Source organism: Dasypus novemcinctus, chromosome 20 (genome assembly GCF_030445035.2).
Source record: "Dasypus novemcinctus isolate mDasNov1 chromosome 20, mDasNov1.1.hap2, whole genome shotgun sequence".
Lineage (NCBI taxonomy): Eukaryota > Metazoa > Chordata > Mammalia > Cingulata > Dasypodidae > Dasypus > Dasypus novemcinctus.
Genome location: NC_080692.1, coordinates 32,417,351 through 32,436,697, shown reverse-complemented (window position 1 = coordinate 32,436,697; position 19,347 = coordinate 32,417,351).

Genomic DNA, 19,347 nt, shown 5'->3' with positions numbered 1-19,347 from the left:
AAATGTTCTTCCTATAAAAAGGCAATATTAGGTGGTTTCCAAAGATTTTTCTCACTAAAATATATACTAAAACAAGTTTTTTTCTGGCAGAAAAATAATTTATGCCATATTAAAGCTTGGATATATAGGAAGAAAGGTAGTTTGAAGAAAATTAAATTATGTGGCTATATCTTATGAATACTGATTGCTTAAAACATAATGATGAGTTTTCAAATTTGGAAATATATATCTGAGTTAAAAATGCAAGGGAGCAAATGTGGCAGTAAGCAATAAATAAGGTAAAGTGTACTAAGATCTTTTCACTCTTGGAAAGTATTAAAAATACTAACTTGTTAGATTTTAACGAGTAATGAATTTATGTTATAAAATGTGTAGCACTGTTAAAATAATAATTATACATACTAAATAAAAAGATTTTATAGAGTAGATGAAAAATATCATTTATTCCAAAGAGAAGCTAAAACACAAAGAAGAATAGTATTTATTTAAAGTTACCTGTGAAAAAATGAGTAAATAAGAATTCTATAAAATGAAAGATAATTATATTGCATATAAATAGAATAATTACTCAACACAAAAAAGTAATGTTAAAGTACATTGAAGTTGCTGTTTCCTGCTTTAATGAGACATAATAAATTTGAGCATAAAGGAAAGATAAAAGTAAAACAGTGATAAAATATAGTACGCAACACATCAGTAGGAAGGTTTTGTAATTAAATTATAAGTGAAGAGGCATTACTGTAAATGAATTAGCCTGTTTATTAATTACACACTATCTAAACCTTTAAGAATATATTAAAAAAAATTGTGTGTACCTAATAAAGAGCTTCAACACAGAATTGAAAGAAGTGAAAAAATAAGCAATAATAAATGGAGATGTAATCACTTCTCTCACAGTACTTCTAGAACAAATTGATGCATTGAAAGGGCTATCAAAGGATTTAAGCTAAACAATTCACACACAAAGCATGAAAATATAGAATACACATATGAGTATAAAATATCCCTCCCAGAATGCAAGGGTGAATATAAGATAAGAAAGTAAAACATAAGATAATCAGACAATGAAATACATCACATCAAAGAAAGGAAGGGAAAAACCCCCATGATCATCTCAAATGATGCAGAAAAGGCATTTGACAAAATCCACACCCATTCATATTAAAGGCACTCAGAAAGAAAAAGAAGAGGAATACTACCTCAATATGATAAAAGACATTTATGAAAATGCTCATAGCTAACAATGTACTCAGTGGGCAAAGACTAAAAGCCTTTTCCCATCAGGAACAAGGCAAGGATGCCTGCTTTCACCACTGCTATTTATTATTACCCTGAAAGTCCATACCAGGGCAGTTAGGCAAGATAAAGAAGAAATAAAGGCAACCAAAATGGAAAGGAAGAAGTAAAACTATCTCTATTTGCAGAAGACATGGTACTTATATAGTAAATTCCAAAAAAATACAAGAAAACTACTAGAACTATTAAACAAATTCAGCAAAGTTGCAAACTACAAAATGAACATGGAAAAATCAGTTATGGAGCCAGCAAGATGGCAGCAGAGTAATAAGATGCTAAAGTCAATTAGTACTATAGTGCAGTTAGTAATCATCCAGAGCTACCTACAAACTGTGTTTGGGACCTCCAGGAGACCAGAAGAGCATCTTGAAAGAATTGAAGGAGGGGACTGCCCATCTGCATTCAAGATTCCTAACTAGAGCACTCCACGCTGTGGAGGTGGGTGCTCATCCTCTACTGTAGGCACAGTCACCTTGGGAGCTATTCCATGGCTGGAACTGGAAGCTCCACTTCCCAAAAATGGGGGAGGAAGAGATGGTTGAACACCAACTTCAGCTACTGATTAGTAAATGCGGCTTGCTAAAGTATAACCTTAAGAATAGTTAAAGTTTGAACATGCCCAAGTCTGAAAGAGGTCAGTAGCTGCATTTTTTACTCCACCCCCAGCATCAGAGGAAGCTGGGCTTATTAGAAAATCATAGTGATGGCAGGGACAGACTTCAGCTTCTTTCTATCCAGATTGGACTGCAGCCTTAGTTTTCATCAAAACCTTCAGCACCACCTCTGGATAAGGAATCTGGTGGGACATGCATCAGCCACTCTGGGTAACTGCAGGTGCATTCAGCTGGCACAGACTGCATAGTGAGAAATCTACCAGGGCAATTGCAGTCATTTGGATCCACATGGCATAGATGGGTGCCCGCACCTGCAGCGCTGCCTTGCCACAGGCAGGTGAGGAAGAAGCACGAAGTTTCATCAGTTCTCTGAGCAACTAGAGTCTAGGCCTGCATGACATGGATTATTACACATGGCTGTGGCTCTGTCCCTACCCCTGGCAAAGGAGAAAGGTGGGAGAATCTTCATCAGTCCCTGGGGCAATGCAGGCAGCTTGAGCCCTACAGCTTACAGCACCTATTACATCTTGGCTTCCACTACACAACCAGCAAGGGAGAATGGGCAAGAAAATCCTAAACTAAAGAGAGATACTGCACCCAGAATAAATTCATCTAGTAAGCCAGATGCCCAAACACCAACAACAAATTACAATCCATACCAAGAAAAATGAAGATATTGCCCAGTCAAAGGAACAATATAAGCCTCCAAATAACATAAAGGAGTTGAGACAACTAATCATAGATGTTCAAACAAAACTTCTTAATAAATTCAATGAGATGGCTAAAGAGATTAAGGATATTAAGATGACATTGTATGAGCACAAAGAAGAATTTGGAAGCATATACAGAAAAAGCAGAGCTTATGGTAATTAAAGGCACAATAAATTAAATTTAAAAAACACTGGAATCATATAAGAGTAGATTTGAAGATGCAGAAGAAAGAATTGGTGATCTTGAAGGCATGTTTTCTGAAAGCAAACATACAAATGAACAGATGAAGAAAAGAATGGAAAAAATTGGACAAGTTCTCATGGAACTGAACGACAGAAAGAGACACACAAATATACATTTCATGGGTGTCCCAGAAGGAGAAGCATAGAGAAAAGGGGCTGTATCAGTCAGCCAAAGGGGTGCTGATGCAAAATACCAGAACTTAGTTGTTTTTATAAAAGGTATTTATTTGGGTAGAAGCTTGTAATTACCAAGACAATTAGTGTAAGTTACTTGAATCACCAAAGTATTTTGCCATATGTTTGAATAAGATGGTTGCTAATGTCTGCCAGAGTTCAGGCTTCCTGTGTCCCTTTCTTCCTGAGGTTCATTCCTCTCTGGGTTCAGCTCCTGTTTTCTTCACAAGGTCAGTTGTAGACTATCAGGTGAATGGCTCTGTCTCTATCCCCAGGGATTCTGCTCTGTCTAAGGAGTGTTCTCTATTCCTCTTTCTTCTTTTCCTGTGTGTTCACTTCCCAGGCTCCAGCCTAAAACTCCAGCATCAAAACTGCAACTGCAAAACTCCAACATCAAAATCACCAACTCTGTCCTTTGCCATGTCTTTGCTCTGTGAGTTCCCATCCACCAAGAGATCAGGACTCAACACTCTACTGACATGACCTAATCAAAGCCTAAATCATAATTTAATCATGCCAAGGTACTGACCAGATTAGAAACATAATCCAATATCTATTGTTGGAATTAATAAGTATATCAAACTGCTACATGGGCAGAAGGAATATTTGAAGAAATAATGATAGAAAATATCCCAACCTTATTGAAGGACATAGATATCCATGTCCAAGAAGCACAGTATACTCCAATCTGAATAAATCTGAATAGACCAACTCTGAGACTCACACTAATCATGTCAAATGCCAAAGGCAAAGAGAATTCTGAGAGCAGCAACTGAAAATCAATGTATCATGTGTAAGGGATACCCAATAAGATTAATTGCAGGTTTCTCATCAGAAACCATGGAGGCAAGAAGACAATGGTATGATATATTTAAGATATTGCAAGAGAAAAACTTCCAGCCAAGAATCTTATATCTGGCAAGATTGATTTTCAAAATGAGAGTGAGTTTAAAATATTCACAAATAAACAGAAACTAAGAGAATTTATAACAAAGAGACTGGCTTTGCAGGAAATACTGAAGGGTGTGCTACAGTCTGAAAAGAAAAGACAGGAGAGAGAGACTTGGAACAGAGTCTAAAACTGAAGATTATATCAGTAATCAGTAAGTGGAGGAGTGACTTCTGGACTTTAAATCATATTACATAGCTACAGTGGTACAAATAGCCTGGTACTGACATTAAGATAGAGACATAGACCAATGGAACCAAATTGATGGATCAGAAACAGACCCTCATATATAAGATCAAGTGATTTTTTGACAAGTCTATCAAACCTACCCAGCTCAGGCAGAGCAGTCCATTCAACAAATGATGCTGGGAGAACTGAATATCCATAGCCAAAAGAAAGAAAAAGGACCCTTATTTCATACATTATAAAAAATTAACTCAAAATGGATCAAAAACCTAAATACATAAGCAAGAACCACAAAGCTTCTAGAAGAAAATGTAGAAAACATCTCATCTTCAAGACCCAGTATAGGTACTGGATTCTTAAAGGAAATAAGAGAAGGTTTGAGATGGACTACTGATGCTTAATGTATGTAGAAATTTTAATTAATTTTACTGTAAATGTGTGGAAATGTGTAGGATTGATGGTAACACATTATATTGAGCAACAGCTGGTTTATAAATGGGAATGTGGGTGGAAAATGTAATCTAGTGATGTAAATGTAAATTGAAAGAGAGCTAGAGAATAACGTAGGGACTGAATAACACAATAAACTCAGAGGCGGATGAAACTTGTGGTTGATGGTTGTAGCAGTTTGATATTGTTTATGAATTCCAAAAAGAGATTTTGGTTTGTGTTTGTAAAGTGGTCTTTTCCTCTGGGAATATTAGAGTGTATTGGATGCAGAGGTTTCACTTTTACTTGATTAAATAATGAATAAGGCTTTGATTGGGCCACATCAGTAAGATATTGAGGCCCCATGCCCTTGATGGGTGGGAACTCATAGAGAAAATGATAAGGCACAGGAGTTAGTGGGAGTTTTGATCCTGGAGCATAGGAGGTAAACAGAGAGAGAAGCAGATATGTGAGAAAAGAGAGAAGTCTCCATTAAACACAGGGGGAAGCTTAGGGCAAAGAGATTAAGCCTTACGGTCTACCATTGGCCTTGTGGAGAAATCAAAGCAGCTGAGCCCAAACAGAAAGGAGCCCTGTGAAGAGTGGAACTAGGAAGTGGAACCCTGGCAGATTCAGCAGCCTTCTTGCTCCAACACGTGGTGATAGAATTTGGTAAGGGAAGTAACTTATGCTTTATGGCCTGGTAACGGTAAGCTTCTACCCCAGATGAAAAGAACTAGACCTAACAGACTTCTATAGAGTACTGCAACCCAAAAGAGGAGGATATACATTTTTTTTTCAAAGTGTCAGGATTCCTTCTCCAAGATAGAACATACTTTGGTCATAAGACAAGACTCAATAAATTTACAAAGATTGAAATTATACAAAACACTTTCTGTGATCATAATGGAATGAAACTAGAAATCAATAATGGTTGGGAAAATGGAAAAAAAAAACCATAAATACATGGAGATTAAAGAACACATTCTTAAATTATCAGATGATCAAAGAATAAATTTCAAGAGAATTCAGCAAATATCTTGAAAAAAATTTAAGTGAGAACACAACATAAAATCCTATGGGACACCAAAAAGGCAGTGCTGAGAAGGAAATTTATAACCTTGTTGCTCTTATTAGAAAAGAAGAAAAAGCTAAAATTGAGGCTCTAACTACAAAACTGAGAGAACCAGATAAAAATAGGAAATTAATCCCAAACCAAGCTGAAGGAAAGAAATAGTAAAGATCAGAGCAGCAATAAATGAAATCAAGAAGAAAAAATATAGAATAAAAAAATCAAAAAATTTTTTGAGAAAATCAACAAAATTGATAAATCCTTAGCTAGAGTGACAAAGAAAAAAAAAAGAGAAGACACAAATTTAAAAAATCAGAAATGAGAGAGAAGACATTAAGAATGACCCTCCAGAAATAAGAGAGATCATGAGAAGATACTATGAACAATTGTATATCAAAAAACTAAATGATGTAGAGAAAATGGAGAAATTTCTAGAAACACATGAAACAACTACACTGACCCTAGAAGAAATGGAAGATGTCAACAACCAAATCACAAGTGAAAAGATCGAAATATTCATCAAAACCTCTCAAAGAGGGAAGCGGCTGTGGCTCAATCAATTGGGCTCCCATCTACCATATGGGAGGCCCTGGGTTGTGTCCTTGTGAAGACAGGCTTACCCATACTCTGTGGAGAGCCACCAGCCCAGGGGCCATAGAGAGCCACCCAGCCCACAAGCCCCATGGAAAGCCGACTCAGTAAGGTGATGCAACAAAAAGGGAGACAAGTAAAAACACAGAAGAATGCACAGTGAATGGAAACAGAGAGCAGACAAGCAAGCTGCAAAGGGGGGGTGGAATTAAAAAACTATAAATACAGACACTCAGAAGAATGCACAGTGAATGGACACAGAGAGCAGATAGCAAGCAAGTCACAAGGTGGGGGGTACCACCCAAAGATGAATAGCCTGGGAACAGAATACTTCACAGGTGAATTCCCACAATTATTCAAAGGCAATCTAATACAAATCTTGCTCTTCCAAAAAACTGAACAGGAGAGAATGTCATGAACATAGATACAAAAAATCCTCAACAAATAATTACAAACTGAATCCAAAAGCACATTAAAAGATTTAAACACTGCAATCAAGTGGTTTTATCCTGGGTGTGCAAGGGTGGTTTCACACAAGAAAATCAATTAGTGTAGATACATTGATAAATTGAAGAAGACAAACCATCTGGTACTCTCAATTGATGCTGAAAAGGCTTATGACAAAATATATCACCCTTTCTTGATAAAATCACTCCAAAAGATTGGAAAGAAGGAAGCTTTCTTAATATGGTAAAGAGCATAATGAAAAATATATAGCTAACACTTCACTCAACAGTGAAAGACTGAAAGCTCTCCCATTGAGATTGGGAATTAGAAAAGGATGTCCACTTTCATCATTGTTGTTCAATATTGTGCTAGAAGTTCTATCTAAAGCAATTAGGCTAAATAAAGAAATAAAAGGCATCCAAAGAATAAAGGAAAAACAAAACTTTTACTGATGATATGGACAGTATCATATCATCCTAATCCTTTTAGGATTAGAAAATCCTGAAATATTCACAAAGGACGAGTTCAGCAAAATGGTGGGAATCAAGATTAATAGGCAAAAATCAATAGTGTTTCTATATACTGCTATTGAGCAACCTGATTAGGAAAGCAGAAAAAATCCATTTATAACAGCAACAACAAAAAATCAAATATTTAGGAATAAATTTAACCAAGGACATTAAAGACCTATATACAGAAAACTAAAAACCATTGCAAAAAGAAACCAAAGAAGTAATGTCAATTCTAACCAAACTTATTTACAGATTGAATGCAATCCCAATAAAAAAATCCCAATAGCCTTCTTTGCAGAAGTGGAAAAGTCAATAATCAAATTTATTGGGAAGGAAAAGGGGCCCCAAATAGCCAAAAATATCTTTTAAAAGAAGAACAAAGTTGGAGGACTCTCATTTCCTGACTTGAAACATATTACCTAGCTACAGTGATAAAAACAGTATGGTACTGGCATAAAGACGGGCAGATTTACCAATGGAACTGAAATTGACAACTCAAAAATAGAACCTTATATATACAATCAGTGATTTTTGACAAGGCTTTTAAGCCCATCCAGCTTGGTCAGAATAGTCTATTCAACAAATGGTTCTGGGAGAATGGGATAGCCATAGCCAAAAGAAATAAAGAAGATTCCTTGGTCACATCTTATGAAAAAATTAACAAAAGTGGATCAATGACCTAAATATAAAAGCAAGAATCTTAAAACTCTTAAAAGAAAATGTAGGAAAACATCTTCATCTTGTGGTAGCCAGTAGTTTCTTAAATCTTATACGCAAACCTTGAGCAACAAAAGAAAAATAGATTAATAGGACCTTCTCAAAATTAAACACTTTTGCACCTCAAAGGACTTTGTCAAAAGGGTGAGAATGCAGCCAGTTCAATCAGAGAAAATATTTGGAAATCAAATACCCCATAAAAGTTTAATATTCATAATTAATAAAGAGATCATACAACACAACAGTAAAAAACAAATGACCCAATTTTAAAAAATGGGCAAAAGACTTGAAAAGACAATTGTCCAAAGAAGAAATGCAAATGGCAAAGAGACACATAAAAAATGTTCAACATCACTAACAATTAGGGAAGTACAAATCAAAACTAAAACAATGTTGGTAGGAATGTAGAATAGTGCAACCTCTGTGAAGGACTGTTTGGAAGTTCCTAAGGAAGTTGAATATAAACTTTTCATGTGACCCAAGAATACCATTCCTAAGTATACATCCAGAAGAACTGAAAGCAGTGACATGAATAGACATCTGCACACCAATGTTCATGATGGTGTTATTCATGATAGCCAAAAGATTGAAACAGCCCAGGTGTCCTTCAAATGATGAATGGAGAAATAATTTGTTGTGTATACACATGACGGAATATTATACAGTTGTAAGAAGAAATGGAGTTGTGAAGTATATGACACTTGGAAGAACCTAGAGGATGTTATGTTGAGTGAAGCAAGCCAGACAGAAAATGACAAATACTGTTTCAGTGTGCAATTATGAACTAAATGCATGATGTAAACTCATGGTGTTAATAATTAGAATATAGATCACCAGAAAATAGAATGAGGGAAGAGAATGGAAAGCTGAGGGTTAATTTGTGCAGATTTGGTTAAAAGTTTGTTTGTAAATCTTTGGAAATGAGTGGAAATTGTGAGGGTACATCATAGTGTTTGTGAATAGGAGAGCTATTATATCGGTATGACAGTGGTTGAAAGGGAAAGACTAAGACTTGTATATTGCTAGAAGGAAAGCTAAAAAATGCAACCTGGGAATCATAACACAGTGAAACGTGAGGTAAAAATATGGGTGATATTGCATATATAAGACTGTTTTAACAAAATATAAATACAAATTAATCGGAGAGATGGAAACAGAATAGAAGCTATGTACAGCAGGGGACATAGATATTAAGAGTTGATGAGTTTTGTTTGATTGATTGGTTTTTGTATTGTATATTATTATTATTAGTATTAGGATTATTACTAGAACAGTGAAAATGCTCTAAAATGATTGAAGTGATGAATGCACAACTATATCATCATACTGAGTACCATTGAGTGTACAATCTGAATGGATTTATGCTTTATTAATATGCATCAGTAAAATTGATTTGTTATAAAAGCAATATGTGAGAAACATATAACAGCAGATTTGAATTGATGGAACAGAATTAGTAATTTGGAGGACCAAACGTCTGAACATGAAAAATAGGAGTACAGAGAAAAAAAAAAAGAATGGAAAAATGGGACACGTTCTCAGGGAATTGAATGACAATGTAAAGCACACAAACCGAGGCATTTTTGGATTCCAAGAAGAGTATGGAAAAGGGACATAAAGAATATTTGAGGAAATAATGACCAGAAACTTCCCAACACTTATGAAAGGTGTAAATATCAATATCCAAGAAAAATCTTAATAGTCCTATTCTGAAGCACTTACTAGTCAGAATTCCAAATATAAAAGATAAAGAGGATTCTGAAAGCAGCAAGAGAAAGGTAATGCATCTCAAGGGAACATAAATGCTGCTTTTTCATCAGAAACCATGGAGGTGAAAAGGCAGTGGTATGTTGTATTTAAAGTACTGAAAGAGAAAAACTGCTAGCCAAGAATTCTTTATCTGGCAAAACTGTCCTTCACAAATGAAGGTGAGTATAAGGTCTTCAGAAACAAAAACTGAGAGTATGTTACCAAAAGACCAAATTTTCAAGAGATACTAAAGTGAGGCTACAGCCTAAAAGGAAAAGACAAAGGTGAGAGATTTGGAAAAGAATGTAGAAATGAAGATTATTAGTAAGAGTAACTTAAAGGGGAAAAAAGACAGACAACAATAAGATATGACAAAGGAAATTAAAGGATAAAATGGGCAAATCAAGTAATACCTTTACAGTAATAACACTGAGTATTAATGGATTGAACTCACCAATCAAAGACATAGGCTGATAGAATGGATAAAAAATATGAGCCATGTATATGGTGTTTACAAAAGACTCACTTCAGAGGTAAGGACACAATCAGGTTGAAAGTGAAAGACTGGAAAAAGATATTCCACACACTTCATGGATGATCTGGATTAGTGATACTAATATAGGACAAAATAGATTTTGAATTCAAAACTGTTATAATGGATGAAGAAGATCATTATATATTAATAAAAGGAGAATTTACCCAGCAGAAATGTTATAATATATATTTATGCACCTAACTTGGGTGCCCCAAGAGATGTGAGGCACACATGGCAAAAGTGAAGGGAGAATTAAATTTTTTAAATAAGAGATGGAGACACAATGCCCCGCTCTCAGCTATGGCTAGAAAATCTGAACAGAGGATAAATAAGGAGTGTGAATAATATGATAAATGAGTTATATCTAAGAGACATTTGTAGAGCATTATACCCCAAACAGCAGGCTATGCATTCTGTCAAGTGTTCCTGCATCTTCTCCAAGATAGATCTTATATTAGGTCACAAGAAAGGTCTCAAAAATTTAAAAAGTTTGAAATTATACAAATGACTTTCTCTGAGCATAATGGAATGAAGCTAGAAATCAATAACAGATGAAAAAGCAAAAATTCATAAGTATATGGAGATTAAACAATATACACTTAAGTAATCAGTGTGACAAAGAAGAATTTGCATGAGAAATCAATAAATATCTCAAGATGAAAGAAAATGTGAATACAACATATCAAAACCTGTGGGAAACAGTGAAGCCAGGGCTAAGAGGGAAATTTATAGCCTTCAATTCTTACATTAAAAAAGAAGAGATAAAATTAGAGACCTAACTGCACCTCTCGAGGAACTAGAAAAAGAATAGCAAAATTGTCCCAAAACATGTTGAAGTAAAGAAATAATAAAAGTAAGAGCAAAATTAAATGAAATTGAAAACAACAACGCAATAAAATAAAGAGAATCATTAAAAATAAAATTTGGTTTTTAAAGAAGCTCAACAGAATTGACAAACCCTTGGCTAGACTGCCAAAGAAAAAAAGAGAGATGTTTCATATATATAATTCAGAAAAGAGGGGGGCATATTGCAGCTGACTCCCCATAATAAGAGATAAAGTATCCCACCAAACTAGAGAATGTAGATGAAATGGGCAAATTCTTAGAAACACATATACAACCTACACTGACCTTAGAAAAAATAGAAGACCTTAACAAAGCAATCATGAGTAAAGAAATTGGAACAATCATCAAAAACCTTATCAAAATGAAAATCCCAGGTCCAGATGGCTTCACAGGTGAATTCTAACAGTCAAAGATGCTTAAGCTCTTCCAAAATATTGAACAGGAAAGAACACTATCAAACCCATTTGATGAAACCAATATTACCCTAAAAAGGTGTTATGAAAAAAAAGAAAAATAAGACCACTTTCTCTAATAGATAAAAAAAAAAACACCTCACCAAAATTCTTGCAAACAGAATTCAAAACCACATTAAAAGAATTATACACAGCACCCAAGGGGGCTTTATCCCAGGTATGCATGGGTGATTCAAGACAAGGAAATCAATTAGTGTAATAAAACACATTAACAAATTGAAGAAGAAAAATTGCATGATCCCCTTGACTGACACACAAAAACGCATATGACAAAATACCAAAGACTTTCTTGATGAAAACACTCCAAAAGATATGAACAGAAGGAAACTTTTTCAACATGGTACAGTGCATATATGAAAATCCACAAGTAACATTGCACTCAATGGTGAAAGACTGAGAGCTTTCCCCTGAGATCAGGAACAAGACAAGGAAGCCTACTTTTACCACTGTTATTCAAAATTGTGCTAGAAGTTCTAGCTACAGCAATTAGGCAAGAAAAAGAAATAATAAGGGACCCAAATAGGAAAGGAAGAAGTAAAACTTTTGCTATTCGTTGATGACATGATCCCAAATCTCAAAAATCCTGAAAAATCCACAACAAAGCTACCATAATTAATTGACAAGTTCTGCAAAATGGTGGGATACAAGATTAATATGCAAAAATCCATAGTATTTGTATACACTACTGATATGCAACATTAGGAAGAAATCAGAAAAAAATATTACATTTATATTAGCAACTAAAACAATAAAATATTAAGGAATAAACTTAACCAGGGATGTGAGGGAGCTATATTCAGAAAACTATGAGAAGTTAGTAAAAGAAACCGCAAAACACTTAAATAAATGGATGGACAGTTTGTGTTCATGGATTGGAAGACTAAATATTGTTAAGATCTCAATTCTACACAAACTGGTTTACAGATTCAACACAATCTCAATAAAAAGCTCAACAGCCATTTCTGAGGAAATGGAAAAATCAATTATCAAATTTATGTGGAAGGGTAAAGAGCCCTGAATAGACAAAAAGATCTTTAAAAAGAACAATGTTGGAAGACTCTCACTTGTAAACTATAAAGCATATTACTTAGTTATAGTGGTAAAAAAACCCCACAAAAAACTTGTTACTGGCATAAAGACAGGCAGATTGACCAATGGAACAAAATTGGAACTCAGAAATAGACCCTCACATTACATCAAGTGTTTTTTGACAAGGCAGTCAAGCCCTCCAAGCTGGACCAGAGCACATGGTGCTGGGAGAACTAGATATCCATATCCAAAAGGAAGAAAGAGGACCCCTATCTCACCTTATACAAAAATTAACTCAAAATGGATCAAGGCTCTAAATATAAAAGCAACAACCATAGAACTTCTAGAAGAAAATGTAGGAAAACATCTTCAAGCTCTTGTAGTTGACAGTAGTTTCTTATACGTTATACCCAAAGTACAAGCAACAAAAGAAAAAATGGATAAATAGGATCTTCTCAAAATTAAACACTTTTGTACCTCAAGGACTTTGTCAAAAGGGTGAAAATGCAGTCAACTCAATGGGAGAAAATATTTGGCAATCGCAAATCTGATAAGAGTTTGATATCCATGATATACAAAGAAATCATACTACTCAACAGTAAAAAGACAAACTACCTGATTAAAAAATGGGCAAAAATTTGAAAAGACAACCATCCAAACAAGAAACATAAATGGCAAAGAAACACATGAAAAAAATGTTCAACATCACTAGTGATTAGGGAAATACAAATCAAAACTACAATGAAATACCATTTCATATCTATTAGGCTGGCCACTATTAAAAAGTCAAAAAACCATACATGTTGGCAAGGATGTGGAGAGACAGGCACACATTCACTGTTGGTGGGAATGTAGAATGGTACAGCCACTATGGAGGACTGTTTGGCAGGTCCTATAGAAGTTAGATATAGACTTGCCATATGACATGGTGTAGAAGTTTGATAATGTTTATGAATTCCAGAAACAAATATTGGGTCATGTTTGTGAACTGGTCTGTTCCTCTGGGCATGTTAGATGGTACTGGATTCAGAGTTTTCACTTTTACTTGATTAAATTATGATTAAGGCTTTGATTGGGCCACATCAGTAGATCATGGGCAGGGACCCACAGAGAAAACTACATGACAGAGGAGTTAGCTGGAGTTTTTTGATGCTGGAGTCCTGGGAAGTAAAGACAGGAGAAGAACACAGAGAAATAGAGATGGCTCCATAGATGTGGCAGAGGCCCTAGGAAGAGAGAGAGCTTGATAGTCTACAGCTGACCTTGTGGAGAGACGAGAGCAATTGAGCTGGGAAGAAGTGAGCCGCAGGAGAAATGAGCTCCAGCAGAGAGACAAGACTTATTCCAGCCTAGAGCTGATATTGGAGGAAGCTGGGATCATATATGTTGACAGCCATTTTGTTCCAATGCCTGGCAACAGACTTTGGTGAAGGAAGTAACTTATGCTTCACAGCCTGGTAACTACAAACTTCTACTCCAAATAAATACTCTTTATAAAGAACAACAAATATCTGGTATTTTGCATCAACACCCCTTTGATTGGCTAATACACCCAGCAATACCATTACTAGGTATATAGATATATATCCAGAAGAACTGAGAGCAGAGAAATGAACAGATTTCTGCACATCAATGTTCATAGTGGCATTATTCATGATTGACAAGGTTGGAAATACCCAGGTATCCATCAATTGAGGAATGGATAAACAGATTATGATGTATAAACATGATGGAATATTATGCAGTGGTACAAAGAAATTAAGTCATGAAGCCTATGACAACATGCATGAACCTGGAGGAAGTTATGTTGAGTGAAGCAAGCCAGACACAAAAGGACAAATACTGCATGATTGCACTATTATAAACTAGATATATTGTATAAACGCATGGAGTTAATAATTGGAATATAGATCACCAGAATACGGAAGGAGGTAGTGAATGGAAAGCTGAGGGCTAATCTGTGCAGAATTGGTAAAAAGTTTGTTTTTAAATTTCAAAATGAACAGAAATGGTGAAAGCATAGTATGGTGTTTGTAACTAACGGAGCTATTAGACGGCTATGATAGTGGTTGAATGGGAACATTTAAGATCATTTATCTTACCAGAATGACAGCTAAAAACTGTAACATGGGAGTGTTTAGGATAGTAAAAGCTCATGTAAAACATTAATATGGGTCATATTGCATATATAAGACTGTTTTAACAAAATACAAATACAAATATACAAGAGAGAAGGAAAAAGAGTAGCAGTTATGTACGGCAAGGGAAGCATAGAGAGATTGAGAGGGCAGTGTTTGTTTTTTTTCTTACTATTATTATTGGAATAATGAAAGAGGCTCTAAGAATGATAGAAGTGGTGAATGCACAAATATGTGATTACATCAAATACCATTGATCGTATACTTTGGATGGATTTATACTTTATTAATATGTATTGATACTATTGATTTGTTAAAAATAAAAAAATTAAAAATCAACAAAAATCTCTAAAGATATATTCAGTTAATAAGAGCAAGTAAAATTTAATACGAAGATTTTAATAACTATTTTCCTCTGAGAATGGTTGAATTATAAATAAAATTAGTCAAAATAAACGTAGCAAGAAATGATGTATAACCTCCCATTTCTTTTGTTAGTCATTAATCATGATAAATAATTCCTTTTTGCATAAATAATATATTTTAGAAAAGAAGCTTAGGCCCAAAAAAAGAAATAGTTTATTTCATCTAAGCAAAATATATGAAAGATAGAAATTATGCCAACCAAGAAACTCAGTGGTACCACACTCTCCTCAGATCTTCTCTGCTGCAGTCTACACATTTGATTCATTATCTCACATTGATTTTTTTCTATGATGCTAAATTCTATACTTGAAGCAACCACAATTTATAAATTTCAGGTCATAATCATTTGAACCTGTAAATGGTACACTATATGGCAGAAGTGATTCAATTATGACCTTGAGTAGGGAAAAGTGTCCTAGATTATCTGGCTGGACCCTAAAAGTAGTCACAAGTGTCCATATAAGAGGGAGGTAAGGGAGATTTGATCACACAGAAAAGAATGCTATGCAATGACTACTCTTTGGAGGAAGGGCCAAGAACCTATGAATGCAAAGAATACTGGAAAAGCAAGGAAGCTGGAAAAGGCAAGAAAATAGTCTTCCTCAGAGCTTCCAGCCACAGCACAACCCTGCTGATGCCTTGATTTGGGCCCAGGAAAAATAATTTGAGGCTCTGCCCTCCAGAAATGTAAGACAACACAATATGTGGTATTTCAATACCAGAGCCATAGGAAACTAATATACTCATAATAGAAAAATCTGTCAATAACCCAAAATGGCCACAAGTGATGAACAAACCATGATGCAGTCAACACAAGGAAATACTACTCAGTAATTAAAAAGGAATAAACTACTGATATACATGGATGGATCACAAATGCATGATAGCAACTAAAAGAATCCAATCCGAAAATTGTACATATTTATAATTCCATTTAAATTAAATTCTAGCAAAGGAAACAACATATTGACACAAATCAAATCAGTAGTTGCCAGGGGATGGAAGTAGCAGGTTGCTAGGGCAACCACGGACATGCCTAGTGGCCATCCCCTAGCCTTCACCCTCTCCCCTCCTTTTCTTTGTGTGCAGATATTTCAATATACTTCCATTCCATAGTCCAGAGGAGATGTAAAGTCTAATGGAATTGCCTGACCATACCTTGAGCCAGAAAACGCGAACAGGCAGCCCCTGCTGCTTGCCAGGGCAGGAACTCTACACAAACTTTGTTTGATAAATGTTTTTTCTCAGTGGCAGGTTTCCCTCCCCTGGGGTGGATAAACACTCAACACTCAACCAGCACAGGATCTCTCCTCTCCCACACAAAGTGGGGTGTGCAGAGCTTCCATCCACTGACCCTGAACTAGGCAGTTGTCTCCCTGGGGTAATGGCCACAAAGGGATCTTTGCCTCCACTCCTTTGGATCTTTGTTCCATGTAAGTAATAAAGGAGTCACTTGCTGAAATTTTCTGTTGGGCCTGAGCCTGTGCTCCCACGATGTACCATATAACAACACAAGGATTTACTGCAGTGGGATGTGAGGAAATTTGGGGGTGGTGGTACTGGCCAAGAGTGTTGTGGTAATTTCAAGAGTTTATACATTTATCAGAACTCACTAACCAATACAGTTCAAATTTTTGAATTTTATTGTAAGCGAGTGTACCTCAGTAAAGATGACTGAAAACTAAGTTATTTAGCATTTTGTTATCTAAGATTCTTCTACTCATTATCAACTTTTTCTGTTAAGAAAATATAATATTTTTTCAAGATTCATACAAAATTTCACTGCTCTGCTAATAAAGTAGATTTCATAGTACTAATGGAGATTCACAACCAGATGTTTGACTTCCTTTATGCTTCTGAGCATAACACTGAACATTAAATGAAGGCTGATTTTTGTTTTTTTTTTTTTTAATTTTTCTTTCAGTACTCTAAAAGATGCTCCACTGTCTTTTCTTCTGATAATTTCTGATGAAAAGTCAATGATAATTTGTGTCATTTTTCCATTGAATATAACGGGTTATTTTTCTCTGGTTGCATATGATTTTTTTTCTTCATTTTTGAATTTCAGCATTCTGACTCTGATATCCCTAAGTATGCTCTTCTTTTATGTATCTTTCATTAGGTTTGTTAAGTTTCTTGGTTTTTATTTTAGGCATATTTTTATAAACAAATTTGGAGATTTTTTCAGGGATTATTTCTGCAAGTATTTTCTACTCCATTATCTATGATCTATTTTTAGAAGATTCCAATTACAGATTTTTAAATTAAATCTTTTTGATATATTCATTAGCTCAGATCATTTGTATTCTAACTACATTCACATTCACAATTTTTTTATTCCATTGGATCCAATCTTTTGTTAAATCTTTTGATTGAAATTTTCACTTTAGTTATGGTTCTTTTAGTTCTCAAATTCACATGTGGTTTTCTTTCATAGTTTCCATTTCTCTGTTAACATTCACACCTGTTCATTCCTTATTTATTTTATATTCTTGCAAGTACTTATAACTGCTGTAAAACTCTTCTCTGTTAATTGTGGCATTAGGAACTATTTTGGGTTCACTTTCTGTTGACTTTTTTCTCTTGAATACTGGCCACATTTTCTGGCTTATATATAGGTCTGTCTAACAAGTTTTGCTTGTATTTTGTAACTTGTGAATGATATATTTTGAAGACTCTAGATTCTATTATGTTCCCAGTGTATCATACACATCACTCTTCAGAGAATAGAATGGCTCATTTACCTAGGATAGGTTAAGAAATAGGAAAAATATTGGCTAGATTTAAAGATTGGTCTATAAAAGGTGCTGGCAATGGCTTCAAATTTTTTTATCTGTTGTATTAGAATTCTACTTGGAGATTGATTTTTTAAAAGAGATTTTGTACCAAAGAGCATACTTATTGTAAAACTAGAATTTGGTTTTCTCTCTGTTAAATGATAATATTTTCTTGGATTATTGGTCTGCTCTTATTAAGAGGTTATAAAAAGGTTTTTCTGTAACCTTCTGAGTAATCTGCCTGGAAGCCAAAAGATTCTCTTATCAGAATAATTTCCTGTGCTCTGATGACTTTTTCATCCACTTTTTTTTGTTGAAGAGAACAAAGTCTTCTTATTTTTTAAAAGAATTTTTTTTGCAATCATGTTAACTCCTCTATTTACTTTTAAATAATTTATTTTCATTTTGGTTAAATAGGGACCCAATTACTGTTTCGCAGTGGTCTATGATCCCATTTAACCAACTTTTGACATTCTGTCTTCCCAAAATCAAACCTGAAGATAATATTGCTTTTTAGTAAGTTATGAGTTGCATGAGCAGTAACAAACCAAAAGAGATGCTTAATCTTCTCCAAGAAAAATTTTTATGAGTAAAATGATATTAATATGAATATTCCAGATCTTATATGAAATTCCTAGAGCTATGTCAGAGTCCTTACTTTCCATCATGTGCCTTGGTGCTACTCTGGCTGATACTGGCAACAACAATATGATGTTACAGTTGCATCAAAGCCAGGACTTCTGAGCGGCATAAACCCAAAATGGCATTTGGAGAGGCAGAGGAACAGATTTATTACACGTGGGACCAGAGGAGAGTCAATCTCCAAATTCTGAGCCCCGTTTTCCAGTTTTCATAGGTATATAGGATTTTATGTGGGATCAGTATGACTTTTGCTCATTGGCTATCGGGTTGCTAGGTGAAATTTTGCAAGCAGGGTTAGAGAAGCAGAACGGAGGGCAAGGTCGTGCTTTTGCCAGCGGATTTACAAAAGCGTGTGGGAGGGAGGGGGCAGAAGAGGTTTATTAGATTACAAAAATGCAGGCGGGGGTTGAAGGCATTCGTTTGATACTCTCCTGCAAGGACTTGTTCACACACGCTGATTTACAGAAGCGGGGGGCAGGAGTGGATTGTTAGATATTTGTTTGCAAGGTTATGCTTTTCATTTCTCAACATTACTGGTCATAATTTCAGTTATTCTTTAAAAATATTCTCCCTGCCACAGAAACAAACAAAGTTCCTTCTCCACTGCATTATTTTTTTCAACGAACTATTAGATATTTCACATTTGTAAAACAGTATTAAACTAACTACAGCTATTTTAAGTCTTTCATCATCTGCACATGGTTTTTTAATCTGATGATTTCCTGAAAGCACCTGCAATCAGCAACAGGCCAGACTAGTTCATCTATAAGTCTTCAACAAAAAGGGACTGCC